This window comes from Urocitellus parryii, unplaced genomic scaffold, assembly GCF_045843805.1.
Source record: "Urocitellus parryii isolate mUroPar1 unplaced genomic scaffold, mUroPar1.hap1 Scaffold_950, whole genome shotgun sequence".
Classification (NCBI taxonomy): Eukaryota; Metazoa; Chordata; class Mammalia; order Rodentia; family Sciuridae; genus Urocitellus; species Urocitellus parryii.
Genome location: NW_027554245.1, coordinates 48,078 through 64,946, shown reverse-complemented (window position 1 = coordinate 64,946; position 16,869 = coordinate 48,078). Strand labels below are relative to the sequence as shown.

At 58.5% G+C, this 16,869-nt stretch overlaps 1 long non-coding RNA gene and 13 other non-coding genes across 14 annotated transcripts; all 14 read left to right on the top strand.

Moving 5' to 3' along the window:
• Positions 1-105: 105 nt before the first annotated feature.
• On the top strand, positions 106-200 carry LOC144253126 (small nucleolar RNA SNORD116). The gene has a single exon (XR_013343122.1). It is a non-coding gene; the product is annotated as a small nucleolar RNA SNORD116 (small nucleolar RNA).
• Positions 201-1,190: 990 nt separating this feature from the next.
• On the top strand, positions 1,191-1,283 carry LOC144253154 (small nucleolar RNA SNORD116). Its single transcript, XR_013343150.1, has one exon. It is a non-coding gene; the product is annotated as a small nucleolar RNA SNORD116 (small nucleolar RNA).
• A 980-nt stretch (positions 1,284-2,263) lies between these two features.
• Positions 2,264-2,357, top strand: LOC144253162 (small nucleolar RNA SNORD116). The gene has a single exon (XR_013343158.1). It is a non-coding gene; the product is annotated as a small nucleolar RNA SNORD116 (small nucleolar RNA).
• A 962-nt stretch (positions 2,358-3,319) lies between these two features.
• On the top strand, positions 3,320-3,413 carry LOC144253175 (small nucleolar RNA SNORD116). The gene has a single exon (XR_013343171.1). It is a non-coding gene; the product is annotated as a small nucleolar RNA SNORD116 (small nucleolar RNA).
• A 975-nt stretch (positions 3,414-4,388) lies between these two features.
• On the top strand, positions 4,389-4,482 carry LOC144253160 (small nucleolar RNA SNORD116). The gene has a single exon (XR_013343156.1). It is a non-coding gene; the product is annotated as a small nucleolar RNA SNORD116 (small nucleolar RNA).
• Positions 4,483-5,282: 800 nt separating this feature from the next.
• On the top strand, positions 5,283-7,473 carry LOC144253124 (uncharacterized). Its single transcript, XR_013343120.1, has 3 exons — positions 5,283-5,324; positions 6,276-6,413; positions 7,354-7,473. It is a non-coding gene; the product is annotated as an uncharacterized LOC144253124 (long non-coding RNA).
• LOC144253171 (small nucleolar RNA SNORD116) lies at positions 5,477-5,570 on the top strand. The gene has a single exon (XR_013343167.1). It is a non-coding gene; the product is annotated as a small nucleolar RNA SNORD116 (small nucleolar RNA).
• Positions 6,562-6,655, top strand: LOC144253159 (small nucleolar RNA SNORD116). The gene has a single exon (XR_013343155.1). It is a non-coding gene; the product is annotated as a small nucleolar RNA SNORD116 (small nucleolar RNA).
• A 170-nt stretch (positions 7,474-7,643) lies between the features above and the next one.
• Positions 7,644-7,737, top strand: LOC144253158 (small nucleolar RNA SNORD116). Its single transcript, XR_013343154.1, has one exon. It is a non-coding gene; the product is annotated as a small nucleolar RNA SNORD116 (small nucleolar RNA).
• Positions 7,738-9,403: 1,666 nt separating this feature from the next.
• LOC144253152 (small nucleolar RNA SNORD116) lies at positions 9,404-9,495 on the top strand. The gene has a single exon (XR_013343148.1). It is a non-coding gene; the product is annotated as a small nucleolar RNA SNORD116 (small nucleolar RNA).
• A 1,728-nt stretch (positions 9,496-11,223) lies between these two features.
• On the top strand, positions 11,224-11,315 carry LOC144253151 (small nucleolar RNA SNORD116). The gene has a single exon (XR_013343147.1). It is a non-coding gene; the product is annotated as a small nucleolar RNA SNORD116 (small nucleolar RNA).
• Positions 11,316-13,043: 1,728 nt separating this feature from the next.
• LOC144253149 (small nucleolar RNA SNORD116) lies at positions 13,044-13,135 on the top strand. Its single transcript, XR_013343145.1, has one exon. It is a non-coding gene; the product is annotated as a small nucleolar RNA SNORD116 (small nucleolar RNA).
• Positions 13,136-14,862: 1,727 nt separating this feature from the next.
• On the top strand, positions 14,863-14,954 carry LOC144253148 (small nucleolar RNA SNORD116). The gene has a single exon (XR_013343144.1). It is a non-coding gene; the product is annotated as a small nucleolar RNA SNORD116 (small nucleolar RNA).
• Positions 14,955-16,681: 1,727 nt separating this feature from the next.
• On the top strand, positions 16,682-16,773 carry LOC144253147 (small nucleolar RNA SNORD116). The gene has a single exon (XR_013343143.1). It is a non-coding gene; the product is annotated as a small nucleolar RNA SNORD116 (small nucleolar RNA).
• Positions 16,774-16,869: the final 96 nt, after the last annotated feature.

Sequence of the window (16,869 nt, the reverse complement as noted above, 5' to 3'; positions counted from 1 at the left end):
GGCTATGAGGGTTGGTGTGCAAATACCTTCCCCGTGACTGTGCTCGTTCGGGCCCCGGCCCGTCCCGGCCCGGGCGTGGACGCGGTTGGTGCCTCCGGCGTGCTTGGATCGATGATGAGTCCTCAATAAACATTTCCTTGGAAAAGCTGAACAAAATGAGTGAAAACCCACTACCGTCTCGCTCATCGTGACTGTGGTCCGGCACACGTTGGCAGAGGCCGAGGCAGAGGCAGAGGCAGAGGCAGAGGCAGAGGTGGCAGGGGCCAGGGATAGCCGCCGGGGCTTCCCATACTTGTCCTCGTCCAGGGCGCATTCCTAGGCCGGCCGATGCCCACAGCTAGGCCGTGGCCCCGTCCATGTGCGTGTGGCCACTGGGTATTCTTGGCTGAACCGAGTCAGGTGCTCGAAAGAGCCAGGCCTGCTGGGGGCAGCACCGGTGTGAGGTGTCCAAGCGCCCTCCTTTAAAAGGTTGGGATGAGTTGGAGGCACGAGGTTGCCTGTAGGCACGAGGTTGCCTAGCCCTGGCCCTCCCTTTCCTGATGGGACCAGTGGGTGAGGGTGTAGCATACGTTATCTCAGGGGGCAGCGGGGTGGAGTGGAGGACAGGAACAAGGCGGAAGTGGAATGTTGCAGCAGGCAGACCCTGGCGATGAGTGCAGGGTGCGGGAAGCGAGGCCTGTGGCAATCTATCCTCCCTAGATGGCCCGCGCAAGGTCTCCGGGTGTGTGGCCGTAGCGCCCAGATGTGCGATTCTCCATTAGCTCTGAGTATATGGGGGATGCAGGAGAGTGTATCCTGAGCATTGAGGATTTTACTCAGCCTACAGGAAGCTGGCATGGGAGAGGAGAACCTGGCCCAGGGCCTTTGTTCTCATGGTTGCTTGTCATTTGTGTGCACTCTTCAGGACGAGGTGGGCAGGCGAGGGAGGCGTGCCTGGTGGCTGCTTGGAGCGTGCCCACCTGTGCTGAGGCCGTGGGGTCCTGTTTTCTGGTTGGCATCCCCGTGTTCGTGACTGGGACCCAGGCCGGGGCGTGGCGAAGACGGGTAAGCTTGGCTTGTCCACCTCCACGGTGCCAAGCCAGTTGTTGGAGGATAGGCAGGAATTGGCGGGGCATACCGCCCCCTAAATGTGCTGGTCGGGCCCCGGCCCGGCCAGGGGCGTGGACGCCGCTGGTGCGTCCGGCGTGCTTGGATCGATGATGAGTCCTCCAATAACATTCCTTGGAAAGCTGAACAAAATGAGTGAAAACCCACTACCGTCTCGCTCATCGTGACTGAGGTCCGGCACACGTTGCAGAGGCAGAGGCAGAGGCAGAGGCAGAGGGGGCAGGGGCCAGGGATAGCTGCCGGGGCTTCCCATACTTGTCCTCCTCCTGGGCGAAGTCCTAGGCGCGGCCGGTGCCCACAGCTGGTTTGTGGCCCCGTCCGTGTGCAAGGGGCCGCTGGGTATTCTTGGCTGAGCGGAACCGCATGCTCCGCAGAGCAAGGCCTGCTGGGAACAACAGGTGTGAGGTGTCCAGGCGCCCTATTTGAAAGGTTGGGATGACCTGGAGGCATGAGGTTGTCTGGAGAGGGCTAGCCCTGGCCCTCCCTTTGTTAGAGGACCAGTGGGTGAGGGTGTAGCAGAGCTTCTCGCAGCGGGCAGCGGGGTGGAGTGTGGAGGGTGAAGGGAGGACAGGTACAAGGCGGATGGGGACAATTGCAGCAGGCATACCCCTGGTGAAGCCTAGAAGGTGCGGAAAGCGAGGCCTGTAGCAAACTGTCTTCCCAAGATGGCGCGCCCAGGTTCCCCGTTGTGCGGAACTAGCCCCCAGGTGCGGGATTGTGGATGCACTCCCTGTGGATTGGGGATGCAGGACAGTGTATGGTGAGGCTTGGGGAGTATACTCAGCGACAGGAAGCTGGCATCGGACAGGAGAGCCCTGGCACCGGGCCGTTGTTCTCATGGTTGCTTGTCACTTGTGTACACTCTTCAGGACGAGGTGGCGGGCGAGGGAGGCGTTCCTGGTGGCTGAGTGGAGCGTGCCCACCTCTGCTGATGCCGTGGGGTCCTGTTTGGTGTTTGGCATCCCCGTGTTCGCGACTGGGACCCAGGCCGGAGCGTGGCGAAGACGGTAAGCTTGGCTTGTCCACCTCCCAGTGCCGAGCCAGTTGTTGGGGGCTATGAGGGTTGGTGTGCAAATACCTTCCCCGTGACTGTGCTCGTTCGGCCCCGGCCCGTCCCGGCCGGGGCGTGGACGCGGTTGGTGCCTCCGGCGTGCTTGGATCGATGATGAGTCCTCCAATAACATTCCTTGGAAAAGCTGAACAAAATGAGTGAAAACCCACTACCGTCTCGCTCATCGTGACTGAGGTCCGGCACACGTTGGCAGAGGCAGAGGTGGCAGGGGCCAGGGATAGCCGCCGGGGCTTCCCATACTTGTCCTCCTCCTGGGCGAATTCCTAGGCCGGCCGATGCCCACAGCTGGGCCGTGGCCCCGTCCATGTGCGTGTGGCCGCTTAGTATTCTTGGCTGAGCCGAGTCAGGTGCTGGAAAGAGTCAGGCCTGTTGGGGCAGCACCGGTGTGAGGTGTCCTAGCGCCCTCCTTTAAAAGGTTGGGATGACTTGGAGGCACGAGGTTGCCTGTAGGCACGAGGTTGCCTAGCCCTGGCCCTCCCTTTCCTGATGGGACCAGTGGGTGAGGGTGTAGCATACATTATCTCAGGGGGCAGCGGGGTGGAGTGGAGGACAGGAACAAGGCGGAAGTGGAATGTTGCAGCAGGCAGACCCTGGCGATGAGTGCAGGGTGCGGGAAGCGAGGCCTGTGGCAAGTCTATCCTCCCTAGATGGCCCGCGCAAGGTCTCCGGGTGTGTGGCCGTAGCGCCCAGATGTGCGATTCTCCATTAGCTCTGAGTATATGGGGGATGCAGGAGAGTGTATCCTGAGCATTGAGGATTTTACTCAGCCTACAAGAAGCTGGCATGGGAGAGGAGAGCCCTGGCCCGGGGCCTTTGTTCTCATGGTTGCTTGTCATTTGTGTGCACTCTTCAGGACGAGGTGGCGGGCGAGGGAGGCGTGCCTGGTAGCTGCTTGGAGCGTGCCCACCTGTGCTGAGGCCGTGGGGTCCTGTTTTCTGGTTGGCATCCCCGTGTTCGAGACTGGGACCTAGGCCGGGGCGTGGCGAAGACGGTAAGCTTGGCTTGTCCACGTCCACGGTGCCAAGCCAGTTGTTGGACGATAGGCAGGAATTGGCGTGGGCATACCGCCCCCTAAATGTGGCTGGGTCGGGCCCCGGCCCGGCCAGGGGCGTGGACGCCGCTGGTGCGTCCGGCGTGCTTGGATCCATGATGAGTCCTCCAATAACATTCCTTGGAAAAGCTGAACAAAATGAGTGAAAACCCACTACCGTCTCGCTCATCGTGACTGAGGTCCGGCACACGTTGGGCAGAGGCAGAGGCAGAGGAAGAGGCAGAGGTGGCAGGCTCCAGGATAGCTGCCGGGGCGCATACTTTCCTCCTCCTGGGCGAATTCCTAGGCCGGCCGATGCCCACAGCTGGGCCGTGGCCCCGTCCATGTGCGTGTGGCCGCTTAGTATTCTTGGTTGAGCCGAGTCAAGTGCTGGAAAGAGTCAGGCCTGTTGGGGCAGCACCGGTGTGAGGTGTCCTAGCGCCCTCCTTTAAAAGGTTGGGATGAGTTGGAGGCACGAGGTTGCCTGTAGGCACGAGGTTGCCTAGCCCTGGCCCTCCCTTTCCTGATGGGACCAGTGGGTGAGGGTGTAGCATACGTTATCTCAGGGGGCAGCGGGGTGGAGTGGAGGACAGGAACAAGGCGGAAGTGGAATGTTGCAGCAGGCAGACCCCTGGCAATGAGTGCAGGGTGCGGGAAGCGAGGCCTGTGGCAATCTATCCTCCCTAGATGGCCCGCGCAAGGTCTCCGGGTGTGTGGCCGTAGCGCCCAGATGTGCGATTCTCCATTAGCTCTGAGTATATGGGGGATGCAGGAGAGTGTATCCTGAGCATTGAGGATTTTACTCAGCCTACAGGAAGCTGGCATGGGAGAGGAGAGCCCTGGCCCGGGGCCTTTGTTCTCATGGTTGCTTGTCATTTGTGTGCACTCTTCAGGACGAGGTGGCGGGCGAGGGAGGCGTGCCTGGTGGCTGCTTGGAGCGTGCCCACCTGTGCTGAGGCCGTGGGGTCCTGTTTTCTGGTTGGCATCCCCGTGTTCGAGACTGGGACCCAGGCCGGGGCGTGGCGAAGACGGTAAGCTTGGCTTGTCCACCTCCACGGTGCCAAGCCAGTTGTTGGAGGATAGGCAGGAATTGGCGTGGGCATACCGCCCCCTAAATGTGCTGGGTCGGGCCCCGGCCCGGCCAGGGGCGTGGACGCCGCTGGTGCGTCCGGCGTGCTTGGATCGATGATGAGTCCTCCAATAACATTCCTTGGAAAAGCTGAACAAAATGAGTGAAAACCCACTACCGTCTCGCTCATCGTGACTGAGGTCCGGCACACGTTGGCAGAGGCAGAGGCAGAGGCAGAGGCAGAGGCAGAGGTGGCAGGGGCCAGGGATAGCTGCCGGGGCTTCCCATACTTGTCCTCCTCCTGGGCGAAGTCCTAGGCGCGTCTGGTGCCCACAGCTGGGTTTGTGGCCCCGTCCGTGTGCAAGCGGCCGCTGGGTATTCTTGGCTGAGCGGAACCGCATGCTCCGCAGAGCCAGGCCTGCTGGGGAACAACAGGTGTGAGGTGTCCAGGCGCCCTATTTGAAAGGTTGGGATGACCTGGAGGCATGAGGTTGTCTGGAGAGGGCTAGCCCTGGCCCTCCCTTTGTTAGAGGACCAGTGGGTGAGGGTGTAGCAGAGCTTCTCGCAGCGGGCAGCGGGGTGGAGTGTGGAGGGTGAAGGGGAGGACAGGTACAAGGCGGATGGGGACAATTGCAGCAGGCATACCCCTGGTGAAGCCTAGAAGGTGCGGAAAGCGAGGCCTGTAGCAAACTGTCCTCCCAAGATGGCGCGCCCAGGTTCCCCGTTGTGCGGAACTAGCCCCCAGGTGCGGGATTGTGGATGCGCTCCCTGTGGATTGGGGATGCAGGACAGTGTATGGTGAGGCTTGGGGAGTATACTCAGCCGACAGGAAGCTGGCATCGGACAGGAGAGCCCTGGCACCGGGCCGTTGTTCTCATGGTTGCTTGTCACTTGTGTACACTCTTCAGGACGAGGTGGCGGGCGAGGGAGGCGTTCCTGGTGGCTGAGTGGAGCGTGCCCACCTCTGCTGATGCCGTGGGGTCCTGTTTGGTGTTTGGCATCCCCGTTTTCGCTACTGGGACCCAGGCCGGAGCGTGGCGAAGACGGTAAGCTTGGCTTGTCCACCTCCCCCGTGCCGAGCCAGTTGTTGGGGGCTATGAGGGTTGGTGTGCAAATACCTTCCCCGTGACTGTGCTCGTTCGGGCCCCGGCCCGTCCCGGCCCGGGGCGTGGACGCGGTTGGTGCCTCCGGCGTGCTTGGATCGATGATGAGTCCTCCAATAACATTCCTTGGAAAAGCTGAACAAAATGAGTGAAAACCCACTACCGTCTCGCTCATCGTGACTGTGGTCCGGCACACGTTGGCAGAGGCCGAGGCAGAGGCAGAGGCAGAGGCAGAGGCAGAGGTGGCAGGGGCCAGGGATAGCCGCCGGGGCTTCCCATACTTGTCCTCCTCCAGGGCGCATTCCTAGGCCGGCCGATGCCCACAGCTAGGCCGTGGCCCCGTCCATGTGCGTGTGGCCACTGGGTATTCTTGGCTGAACCGAGTCAGGTGCTGGAAAGAGTCAGGCCTGTTGGGGCAGCACCGGTGTGAGGTGTCCTAGCGCCCTCCTTTAAAAGGTTGGGATGAGTTGGAGGCACGAGGTTGCCTGTAGGCACGAGGTTGCCTAGCCCTGGCCCTCCCTTTCCTGATGGGACCAGTGGGTGAGGGTGTAGCATACGTTATCTCAGGGGGCAGAGGGGTGGAGTGGAGGACAGGAACAAGGCGGAAGTGGAATGTTGCAGCAGGCAGACCCCTGGCGATGAGTGCAGGGTGCGGGAAGCGAGGCCTGTGGCAATCTATCCTCCCTAGATGGCCCGCGCAAGGTCTCCGGGTGTGTGGCCGTAGCGCCCAGATGTGCGATTCTCCATTAGCTCTGAGTATATGGGGGATGCAGGAGAGTGTATCCTGAGCATTGAGGATTTTACTCAGCCTACAGGAAGCTGGCATGGGAGAGGAGAGCCCTGGCCCGGGGCCTTTGTTCTCATGGTTGCTTGTCATTTGTGTGCACTCTTCAGGACGAGGTGGCGGGCGAGGGAGGCGTGCCTGGTGGCTGCTTGGAGCGTGCCCACCTGTGCTGAGGCCGTGGGGTCCTGTTTTCTGGTTGGCATCCCCGTGTTCGAGACTGGGACCCAGGCCGGGGCGTGGCGAAGACGGTAAGCTTGGCTTGTCCACCTCCACGGTGCCAAGCCAGTTGTTGGAGGATAGGCAGGAATTGGCGTGGGCATACCGCCCCCTAAATGTGCTGGGTCGGGCCCCGGCCCGGCCAGGGGCGTGGACGCCGCTGGTGCGTCCGGCGTGCTTGGATCGATGATGAGTCCTCCAATAACATTCCTTGGAAAAGCTGAACAAAATGAGTGAAAACCCACTACCGTCTCGCTCATCGTGACTGAGGTCCGGCACACGTTGGCAGAGGCAGAGGCAGAGGCAGAGGCAGAGGGGGCAGGGGCCAGGGATAGCTGCCGGGGCTTCCCATACTTGTCCTCCTCCTGGGCGAAGTCCTAGGCGCGGCCGGTGCCCACAGCTGGGTTTGTGGCCCCGTCCGTGTGCAAGGGGCCGCTGGGTATTCTTAGCTGAGCGGAACCGCATGCTCCGCAGAGCCAGGCCTGCTGGGGAACAACAGGTGTGAGGTGTCCAGGCGCCCTATTTGAAAGGTTGGGATGACCTGGAGGCATGAGGTTGTCTGGAGAGGGCTAGCCCTGGCCCTCCCTTTGTTAGAGGACCAGTGGGTGAGGGTGTAGCAGAGCTTCTCGCAGCGGGCAGCGGGGTGGAGTGTGGAGGGTGAAGGGGAGGACAGGTACAAGGCGGATGGGGACAATTGCAGCAGGCATACCCCTGGTGAAGCCTAGAAGGTGCGGAAAGCGAGGCCTGTAGCAAACTGTCCTCCCAAGATGGCGCGCCCAGGTTCCCCGTTGTGCGGAACTAGCCCCCAGGTGCGGGATTGTGGATGCGCTCCCTGTGGATTGGGGATGCAGGACAGTGTATGGTGAGGCTTGGGGAGTATACTCAGCCGACAGGAAGCTGGCATCGGACAGGAGAGCCCTGGCACCGGGCCGTTGTTCTCATGGTTGCTTGTCACTTGTGTACACTCTTCAGGACGAGGTGGCGGGCGAGGGAGGCGTTCCTGGTGGCTGAGTGGAGCGTGCCCACCTCTGCTGATGCCGTGGGGTCCTGTTTGGTGTTTGGCAGCCCCGTGTTCTCGACTGGGACCCAGGCCGGAGCGTGGCGAAGACGGTAAGCTTGGCTTGTCCACCTCCCCCGTGCCGAGCCAGTTGTTGGGGGCTATGAGGGTTGGTGTGCAAATACCTTCCCCGTGACTGTGCTCGTTCGGGCCCCGGCCCGTCCCGGCCCGGGGCGTGGACGCGGTTGGTGCGTCCGGCGTGCTTGGATCGATGATGAGTCCTCCAATAACATTCCTTGGAAAAGCTGAACAAAATGAGTGAAAACCCACTACCGTCTCGCTCATCGTGACTGAGGTCCGGCACACGTTGGCAGAGGCAGAGGCAGAGGCAGAGGCAGAGGCAGAGGCAGAGGTGGCAGGGGCCAGGGATAGCCGCCGGGGCTTCCCATACTTGTCCTCCTCCTGGGCGAATTCCTAGGCCGGCCGATGCCCACAGCTGGGCCGTGGCCCCGTCCATGTGCGTGTGGCCGCTTAGTATTCTTGGCTGTGGCCCTTTTTGGACGGCGGCTGTGTCAGAATGGACCCTGGAAGGGAAGGCCCTTTTCAGCCGTGTTCACCTGGCGTTAGGACCCCGAGCCTGGAGTCCTCTGAGGGTCAGTCCTCTTTTGGTTTCGGCATGCATGGGTGGTCCAGAGCTCCAGACGTAGAGGAAGACATTGGCCTGCCCGGCATGATTTCCTAAAGGGTGTTAGGCGGTGGAGTTCAGCCATACTAGGAGGTCTGGGCCGTGGCACAGGAGAATAGCTTTCCTCCTCTTGTGGACTGGAGACGTTTTTGCCAAGGCGAGTAGCACCGTGCTGGTCCACCAGGGGAAGGAAGGGTGGGTGTCCAGAGGGACCAGTGCCTGGATGAGTAGATGGACATAGAGGGAATGCACATGGAGAAACTGGGTCTTACCGCAAGCGGGTACTTTTGCTGCCACTTCTGTTAATGGATCCTCCTGATAGATGGTTGGCTCTCGAGTTGGGGCATCAGAAGTGCTTCAGGAAAAAGCCTTAGTATCCTTGTGTGCTTTGGTCCGCCCCTGAGGCTGCATGCATGGTGGTTGCTGTGCATTCTGAAAGAGCATATAGGCAGTTTGGATCCCGAATGAGCCACCATGGTGGCAGACCTCAGGGATGACTTCTCTTGTAGGAGGCGCCTGCGAACCCGAGACGTCAGCTTCTAGTTTTTGAGCATAGGACAGCCGCGAATGGTTTGGGTAGTGGAAAGGCCTAAGTGGGTCCAAAGTAGTGCGCAAGGATTGTTGCCTGTGCCTGAAGGAGGTAGAGAGTGATGAAATTCCCCTCTGTGCCAAGTGCCTTTCATAGGCGATGGACAGGCGCTGAGGGTCTCCTCTCCTGCACAAGTTGTGGGGTTCAGGCATTGGAACGTGTGGGTGGGGCCGGAGCTCCTGTTGGAATGGACGTCACCTGGGGCTCCCAGATGCCCGTGGCGATGGCCCAGAAAGGCAGGAGGTTTCCAGAGGACGTACTTTCTCAAGTTCGCCCTTTCTTGCTTGGACATCCCGTGGAGGGAAGGAGTCAGGGTCAGATTGGTTTGCAGAGTTGGATGGAGATTCTCAGATGGGTTTCCTGTGGCTGGAAGAGTTTGTTGGGCAGCTTAAGAGCCACATGGGAACTGAGCTCAGGCCGGCATGGCGAGGGCAACTGAAAAGGCTGCAGTCCCTAAAGAATGTGAACTGAGGAGCAGCAGGCTGCGGAGCAGGCCAGTCATGGTTGTTTTTCATGGGCATCCCTCTCTTTTGTCTCCTTGCATACGCATGGCAGGTCGTGTTTCCACGGAAAGAGTGAAAGGTTGCCGCCGGCTCCTCTGGCTGTGGGAAGATGCCCAGGGAGGACGGGGAACACCCGCATGCCCGTGCCCTCTGTTTCCTGAGTGTGGCCCTTCGTAGCTGAGGATGGTAAGCATCTCCTGGCCCCAAGTCACCGAGGTTGCTCGTTGCCGGGTGAGGGTCACAAGCGTGGATCGATGATGACTCCCACAAAAACATTCCTTGGAAGCTGAACAAAATGAGTGAAAACTCTATACCGTCTCTCTCATCGAAACTGAGGTCCACCACGTAGACGTAGGGGGCTGCAGTGAGCTGGGTGGTGGAGGGGAGAACCCTGTGGCCCTTTTTCGACAGGGGCTGTGTCGGAATGGACCCTGGAAGGGAAGGCCCATTTCAGCCGAGTTCACCTGGCGTTAGGACCCCGAGCCTGTAGTCCTCTGAGGGTCAGTCCTCTTTTGGTTTCGGCATGCATGGGTGGTCCAGAGCTCCAGACGTTGAGGAAGACATTGGCCTGCCCGGGATGATGTCCTAAAGGGTGTTAGGCGGTGGAGTTCAGCCATACTAGGAGGTTCTGGGCCGTGGCACTGGAGAATAGCTTTCCTCCTCTTGTGGACTGGAGACGTTTTTGCCAAGGCGAGTAGCACCGTGCTGGTCTGCTGGGTGTTCCAGAGAAAAATTGAGGTCCACTTTCGTCGGAAGTCGGAGGCGGGCCCAGTTCAAAGCATGGGAGACCCTGCTTTAGTGCACAGGAGCGTGGTGTTTCCGGGAGTCTGATGGGTTTTCTCTTCTCGTGGAAATGCTAGTTTTGCCAGTGGTATTGCCACACAATGTTGGCTGGAGCCACGGTCCACCAGGAGAAGGAAGGGTGGGTCTCCAGAGGGACCAGTGCCTGGATGAGTAGATGGACATAGAGGGAATGCACATGGAGAAACTGGGTCTTACCGCAAGCGGGTACTTTTGCTGCCACTTCTGTTAATGGATCCTCCTGATAGATGGTTGGCTCTCGAGTTGGGGCATCAGAAGTGCTTCAGGAAAAAGCCTTAGTATCCTTGTGTGCTTTTGGTCCGCCCGTGAGGCTGCATGCATGGTGGTTGCTGTGCATTCTGAAAGAGCATATAGGCAGTTTGGATCCCGAATGAGCCACCGTGGTGGCAGACCTCAGGGATGACTTCTCTTGTAGGAGGCGCCTTCGAACCCGAGACGTCAGCTTCTAGTTTTTGAGCATAGGACAGCCGCGAACGGTTTGGGTAGTGGAAAGGCCTAAGTGGGTCCAAAGTAGTGCGCAAGGATTGTTGCCTGTGCCTGAAGGAGGTAGAGAGTGATGAAATTCCCCTCTGTGCCAAGTGCCTTTCATAGGCGCTGGACAGGCGCTGAGGGTCTCCTCTCCTGCACAAGTTGTGGGGTTCAGGCATTGGAACGTGTGGGTGGGGCCGGAGCTCCTGTTGGAATGGACGTCACCTGGGGCTCCCAGATGCCCGTGGCGATGGCCCAGAAAGGCAGGAGGTTTCCAGAGGACGTGCTTTCTCAAGTTCGCCCTTTCTTGCTTGGACATCCCGTGGAGGGAAGGAGTCAGGGTCAGATTGGTTTGCAGAGTTGGATGGAGATTCTCAGATGGGTTTCCTGCAGCTGGAAGAGTTTGTTGGGCAGGTTAAAAGCCACATGGGAACTGAGCTCAGGCCGGCATGGCGAGGGCAACTGAAAAGGCTGCAGTCCCTAAAGAATGTGAACTGAGGAGCAGCAGGCTGCGGAGCAGGCCAGTCATGGTTGTTTTTCATGGGCATCCCTCTCTTTTGTCTCCTTGCATACGCATGGCAGGTCGTGTTTCCACGGAAAGAGTGAAAGGTTGCCGCCGGCTCCTCTGGCTGTGGGAAGATGCCCAGGGAGGACGGGGAACACCCGCATGCCCGTGCCCTCTGTTTCCTGAGTGTGGCCCTTCGTAGCTGAGGATGGTAAGCATCTCCTGGCCCCAAGTCACCGAGGTTGCTCGTTGCCGGGTGAGGGTCACAAGCGTGGATCGATGATGACTCCCACAAAAACATTCCTTGGAAGCTGAACAAAATGAGTGAAAACTCTATACCGTCTCTCTCATCGAAACTGAGGTCCACCACGTAGACGTAGGGGGCTGCAGTGAGCTGGGTGGTGGAGGGGAGAACCCTGTGGCCCTTTTTCGACGGGGGCTGTGTCGGAATGGACCCTGGAAGGGAAGGCCCATTTCAGCCGAGTTCACCTGGCGTTAGGACCCCGAGCCTGTAGTCCTCTGAGGGTCAGTCCTCTTTTGGTTTCGGCATGCATGGGTGGTCCAGAGCTCCAGACGTTGAGGAAGACATTGGCCTGCCCGGGATGATTTCCTAGTGGGTGTTCGGCGTTAGGGTTCAGCCGTACTAGGAGGTTCTGGGCCATGGCACAGGAGAATAGCTTTCCTCCTCTTGTGGACTCGAGAAGTTTTTGCCAAGGCGAGTAGCACCGTGCTGGTCTGCTGGGTGTTCCAGAGAAAAATTGAGGTCCACTTTCGTCGGAAAGCAGAGGCGGTCCCAGCTCAAAGCATGGGAGACCCTGCTTTAGTGCACAGGAGCGTGGTGTTTCCAGGAGTCTGATGGGTTTTCTCTTCTCCTGGAAATGCTAGTGTTGCCAGTGGTATTGCCACACAATGTTGGCTGGAGCCACGGTCCACCAGAAGAAGGAAGGGTGGGTCTCCAGAGGGACCAGTGCCTGGATGAGTAGATGGACATAGAGGGAATGCACATGGAGAAACTGGGTCTTACCGCAAGCGGGTACTTTTGCTACCACTTCTGTTAATGGATCCTCCTGATAGATGGTTGGCTCTCGAGTTGGGGCATCAGAAGTGCTTCAGGAAAAAGCCTTAGTATCCTTGTGTGCTTTTGGTCCGCCCGTGAGGCTGCATGCATGGTGGTTGCTGTGCATTCTGAAAGAGCATATAGGCAGTTTGGATCCCGAATGAGCCACCCTGGTGGCAGACCTCAGGGATGACTTCTCTTGTAGGAGGCGCCTGCGAACCCGAGACGTCAGCTTCTAGTCTTTGAGCATAGGACAGCCGCGAATGGTTTGGGTAGTGGAAAGGCCTAAGTGGGTCCAAAGTAGTGCGCAAGGATTGTTGCCTGTGCCTGAAGGAGGTAGAGAGTGATGAAATTCCCCTCTGTGCCAAGTGCCTTTCATAGGCGCTGGACAGGCGCTGAGGGTCTCCTCTCCTGCACAAGTTGTGGGGTTCAGGCATTGGAACGTGTGGGTGGGGCCGGAGCTCCTGTTGGAATGGACGTCACCTGGGGCTCCCAGATGCCCGTGGCGATGGCCCAGAAAGGCAGGAGGTTTCCAGAGGACGTGCTTTCTCAAGTTCGCCCTTTCTTGCTTGGACATCCCGTGGAGGGAAGGAGTCAGGGTCAGATTGGTTTGCAGAGTTGGATGGAGATTCTCAGATGGGTTTCCTGTGGCTGGAAGAGTTTGTTGGGCAGCTTAAGAGCCACATGGGAACTGAGCTCAGGCCGGCATGGCGAGGGCAAGTGAAAAGGCTGCAGTCCCTAAAGAGTGTGAACTGAGGAGCAGCAGGCTGCGGAGCAGGCCAGTCATGGTTGTTTTTCATGGGCATCCCTCTCTTTTGTCTCCTTGCATACGCAGGGCAGGTCGTGTTTCCACGAAAGCAGTGAACGGTTGCCGCCGGCTTCTCTGGCTGTGGGAAGATGCTCAGGGAGGACGGGGAACACCCGCATGCCCGTGCCCTCTGTTTCCTGAGTGTGGCCCTTCGTAGCTGAGGATGGTAAGCGTCTCCTGGCCCCAAGTCACCGAGGTTGCTCCTTGCCGGGTGAGGGTCACAAGCATGGATCGATGATGACTCCCACAAAAACATTCCTTGGAAGCTGAACAAAATGAGTGAAAACTCTATACCGTCTCTCTCATCGAAACTGAGGTCCACCACGTAGACGTAGGGGGCTGCAGTGAGCTGGGTGGTGGACGGGAGAACCCTGTGGCCCTTTTTCGACTGGGGCTGTGTCGGAATGGACCCTGGAAGGGAAGGCCCATTTCAGCCGAGTTCACCTGGCGTTAGGACCCCGAGCCTGTAGTCCTCTGAGGGTCAGTCCTCTTTTGGTTTCGGCATGCATGTGTGGTCCAGAGCTCCAGACGTTGAGGAAGACATTGGCCTGCCCGGGATGATTTCCTAAAGGGTGTTAGGCGGTGGGGTTCAGCCATACTAGGAGGTTCTGGGCCGTGGCACAGGAGAATAGCTTTCCTCCTCTTGTGGACTGGAGACGTTTTTGCCAAGGCGAGTAGCACCGTGCTGGTCTGCTGGGTGTTCCAGAGAAAAATTGAGGTCCACTTTCGTCGGAAGGCGGAGGCGGGCCCAGCTCAAAGCATGGGAGACCCTGCTTTAGTGCACAGGAGCGTGGTGTTTCCGGGAGTCTGATGGGTTTTCTCTTCTCGTGGAAATGCTAGTGTTGCCAGTGGTATTGCCACACAATGTTGGCTGGAGCCACGGTCCACCAGGAGAAGGAAGGGTGGGTCTCCAGAGGGACCAGTGCCTGGATGAGTAGATGGACATAGAGGGAATGCACATGGAGAACTGGGTCTTACCGCAAGCGGGTACTTTTGCTGCCACTTCTGTTAATGGATCCTCCTGATAGATGGTTGGCTCTCGAGTTGGGGCATCAGAAGTGCTTCAGGAAAAAGCCTTAGTATCCTTGTGTGCTTTTGGTCCGCCCGTGAGGCTGCATGCATGGTGGTTGCTGTGCATTCTGAAAGAGCATATAGGCAGTTTGGATCCCGAATGAGCCACCTTGGTGGCAGACCTCAGGGATGACTTCTCTTGTAGGAGGCGCCTGCGAACCCGATACGTCAGCTTCTAGTTTTTGAGCATAGGACAGCCGCGAATGGTTTGGGTAGTGGAAAGGCCTAAGTGGGTCCAAAGTAGTGCGCAAGGATTGTTGCCTGTGCCTGAAGGAGGTAGAGAGTGATGAAATTCCCCTCTGTGCCAAGTGCCTTTCATAGGCGCTGGACAGGCGCTGAGGGTCTCCTCTCCTGCACAAGTTGTGGGGTTCAGGCATTGGAACGTATGGGTGGGGCCGGAGCTGCTGTTGGAATGGACGTCACCTAGGGCTCCCAGATGCCCGTGGCGATGGCCCAGAAAGGCAGGAGGTTTCCAGAGGACGTGCTTTCTCAAGTTCGCCCTTTCTTGCTTGGACATCCCGTGGAGGGAAGGAGTCAGGGTCAGATTGGCTTGCAGAGTTGGATGGAGTTTCTCAGATGGGTTTCCTGTGGCTGGAAGAGTTTGTTGGGCAGCTTAAGAGCCACATGGGAACTGAGCTCAGGCCGGCATGGCGAGGGCAACTGAAAAGGCTGCAGTCCCTAAAGAGTGTGAACTGAGGAGCAGCAGGCTGCGGAGCAGGCCAGTCATGGTTGTTTTTCATGGGCATCCCTCTCTTTTGTCTCCTTGCATACGCATGGCAGGTCGTGTTTCCTCGGAAGGAGTGAAAGGTTGCCGCCGGCTCCTCTGGCTGTGGGAAGATGCCCAGGGAGGACGGGGAACACCCGCATGCCCGTGCCCTCTGTTTCCTGAGTGTGGCCCTTCGTAGCTGAGGATGGTAAGCGTCTCCTGGCCCCAAGTCACCGAGGTTGCTCCTTGCCGGGTGAGGGTCACAAGCGTGGATCGATGATGACTCCCACAAAAACATTCCTTGGAAGCTGAACAAAATGAGTGAAAACTCTATACCGTCTCTCTCATCGAAACTGAGGTCCACCACGTAGACGTAGGGGGCTGCAGTGAGCTGGGTGGTGGAGGGGAGAACCCTGTGGCCCTTTTTGGACGGGGGCTGTGTCAGAATGGACCCTGGAAAGGAATTCCCTTTTCAGCCGAGTTCACCTGGCGTTAGGACCCCGAGCCTGTAGTCCTCTGAGGGTCAGTCCTCTTTTGGTTTCGGCATGCATGGGTGCTCCAGAGCTCCAGACGTTGAGGAAGACATTGGCCTGCCCGGGATGATTTCCTAAAGGGTGTTAGGCGGTGGGGTTCAGCCATACTAGGAGGTTCTGGGCCGTGGCACAGGAGAATAGCTTTCCTCCTCTTGTGGACTGGAGACGTTTTTGCCAAGGCGAGTAGCACCGTGCTGGTCTGCTGGGTGTTCCAGAGAAAAATTGAGGTCCACTTTCGTCGGAAGGCGGAGGCGGGCCCAGCTCAAAGCATGGGAGACCCTGCTTTAGTGCACAGGAGCGTGGTGTTTCCGGGAGTCTGATGGGTTTTCTCTTCTCGTGGAAATGCTAGTGTTGCCAGTGGTATTGCCACACAATGTTGGCTGGAGCCACGGTCCACCAGGAGAAGGAAGGGTGGGTCTCCAGAGGGACCAGTGCCTGGATGAGTAGATGGACATAGAGGGAATGCACATGGAGAACTGGGTCTTACGGCAAGCGGGTACTTTTGCTGCCACTTCTGTTAATGGATCCTCCTGATAGATGGTTGGCTCTCGAGTTGGGGCATCAGAAGTGCTTCAGGAAAAAGCCTTAGTATCCTTGTGTGCTTTTGGTCCGCCCGTGAGGCTGCATGCATGGTGGTTGCTGTGCATTCTGAAAGAGCATATAGGCAGTTTGGATCCCGAATGAGCCACCGTGGTGGCAGACCTCAGGGATGACTTCTCTTGTAGGAGGCGCCTGCGAACCCGAGACGTCAGCTTCTAGTTTTTGAGCATAGGACAGCCGCGAACGGTTTGGGTAGTGGAAAGGCCTAAGTGGGTCCAAATTAGTGCGCAAGGATTGTTGCCTGTGCCTGAAGGAGGTAGAGAGTGATGAAATTCCCCTCTGTGCCAAGTGCCTTTCATAGGCGCTGGACAGGCGCTGAGGGTCTCCTCTCCTGCACAAGTTGTGGGGTTCAGGCATTGGAACGTGTGGGTGGGGCCGGAGCTCCTGTTGGAATGGACGTCACCTGGGGCTCCCAGATGCCCGTGGCGATGGCCCAGAAAGGCAGGAGGTTTCCAGAGGACGTGCTTTCTCAAGTTCGCCCTTTCTTGCTTGGACATCCCGTGGAGGGAAGGAGTCAGGGTCAGATTGGTTTGCAGAGTTGGATGGAGATTCTCAGATGGGTTTCCTGTGGCTGGAAGAGTTTGTTGGGCAGCTTAAGAGCCACATGGGAACTGAGCTCAGGCCGGCATGGCGAGGGCAAGTGAAAAGGCTGCAGTCCCTAAAGAGTGTGAACTGAGGAGCAGCAGGCTGCGGAGCAGGCCAGTCATGGTTGTTTTTCATGGGCATCCCTCTCTTTTGTCTCCTTGCATACGCAGGGCAGGTCGTGTTTCCACGAAAGCAGTGAACGGTTGCCGCCGGCTTCTCTGGCTGTGGGAAGATGCTCAGGGAGGACGGGGAACACCCGCATGCCCGTGCCCTCTGTTTCCTGAGTGTGGCCCTTCGTAGCTGAGGATGGTAAGCGTCTCCTGGCCCCAAGTCACCGAGGTTGCTCCTTGCCGGGTGAGGGTCACAAGCATGGATCGATGATGACTCCCACAAAAACATTCCTTGGAAGCTGAACAAAATGAGTGAAAACTCTATACCGTCTCTCTCATCGAAACTGAGGTCCACCACGTAGACGTAGGGGGCTGCAGTGAGCTGGGTGGTGGACGGGAGAACCCTGTGGCCCTTTTTCGACTGGGGCTGTGTCGGAATGGACCCTGGA